The following is a 1,379-nucleotide window of genomic DNA, read 5'->3' on the forward strand; positions in this document are numbered from 1 at the left end:
TCGATCAATCCCTGGAATGTGAAATGAGTCAATGAAAATGATCTTTCAGTTTAAGGCATACGCAAGTGTTCTGTCCATGTTCTTATGAACTATTGCATAATAAATTATTTGACTCATTTTACAAGGTATCTTCATCTATAGCAAGCCATTAAAAATAACAAATTATGATTTGAACAGACAGCCTAAATACACAATTTTTAAAATAAAAAACATCATTACATTCAAGCCATCAAAAATTAAATTAAAATATGATTTGAACAGATAGGAAACTTTGAAATTCAGGCTAACTAAAAAATGCTTACATTTATCAAATATAATATAATCCATTAAGGCAAAAGTAAGAAGCAAGTTTCAATATCATTTTCTTTATTTACACTTATCAATGAAGTATCACATACAAAATGTATAAACCTTTGACAGCCAAACAAAATGCTGCGTGGGATGTCAACCTCTCTGGGTGTGTGTTACCTTTCTTGACTCTGCTTCGCTTTCAATATATCTGATAGCTGTAACATAGATGCATTCAACCAATCATACAAAAATACTAAAATATTGAGATGCATTTGAATGTTTCCAAGTTGTGTTTTCTTTTCTTTTCCTATTTTGTTTGTTTACACTGATATAGTATCTAACCTTGTGTCACACAGCATCAATCTTCTCACAGACAGCACTTGACAGATTTTAAAGAAAAGCAACAGCATGAAGTAAGGCTTTTTAAAAATGTGTATCATATGATCGTTTGATGCACTGATTTAATGGGAGCTGGTTTGAAGTATACCCAAATATCCAGCTTGTTTGATTTTGTGAATGATTAAAAGTTAAATAAAATTCATATGGTGATTTTTTAACTTAACTTGAAGAATTGATATCTCATTTGTATTCATTTCTTTTAAATAAAAATTTAGCTTTTTTTAACAGGTACTATGATAAAATATTGACCAAATTTTCTACATAAATTTTTCAATTGGGAAAACAGTCTGAAACTCTGAAATTAGTACAAGACCAGTAAACAGAACTGGGCATTCTAAAAGTTTCTTCAAGTCTATCCATTACAATATGATGAAGCTTTTATGATATGAATAATTAGAAATCCAATTTTCTGGGACCCTAAAAATCTAATACTGTACACAAGATTTGAGACTTTTGATGAGGAAAGCCTTCTGATGATGATTAAAAGAGAAAACATCTTTGAATAATGAATATCTGCCTACAGAAAGAAAATTTGTGAAGACTATTATCAAAATTACATCTACAGATTGAAGCCAATTAGGATAACATTTTTTTTTAAGTAGCAAGTAAAGAGACCAACAACACTCCAATTGCTGGTCTTCCATAGCCCAGGCACTGCAGATAGCCCACGATGTCTCACTTTAACTCGC

At 30.5% G+C, this 1,379-nt stretch overlaps 1 protein-coding gene across 4 annotated transcripts in view; it reads right to left on the reverse strand.

The window, feature by feature from the left end:
* Nucleotides 1-349: 349 nt before the first annotated feature.
* Ube3a (ubiquitin protein ligase E3A) overlaps nt 350-1,379 on the reverse strand; it is a 38,260-nt gene continuing 37,230 nt past the window's right edge. For all 4 annotated transcript variants that reach the window (XM_070136628.1, XM_070136631.1, XM_070136632.1 and 1 more), the window contains exon 10: nt 350-1,379. This exon is cut by the window's right edge and continues 33 nt beyond it. The gene's annotated coding sequence lies outside the window, so the exon portion shown is untranslated.

Source organism: Penaeus vannamei, chromosome 22 (genome assembly GCF_042767895.1).
Source record: "Penaeus vannamei isolate JL-2024 chromosome 22, ASM4276789v1, whole genome shotgun sequence".
NCBI classification, from domain to species: domain Eukaryota; kingdom Metazoa; phylum Arthropoda; class Malacostraca; order Decapoda; family Penaeidae; genus Penaeus; species Penaeus vannamei.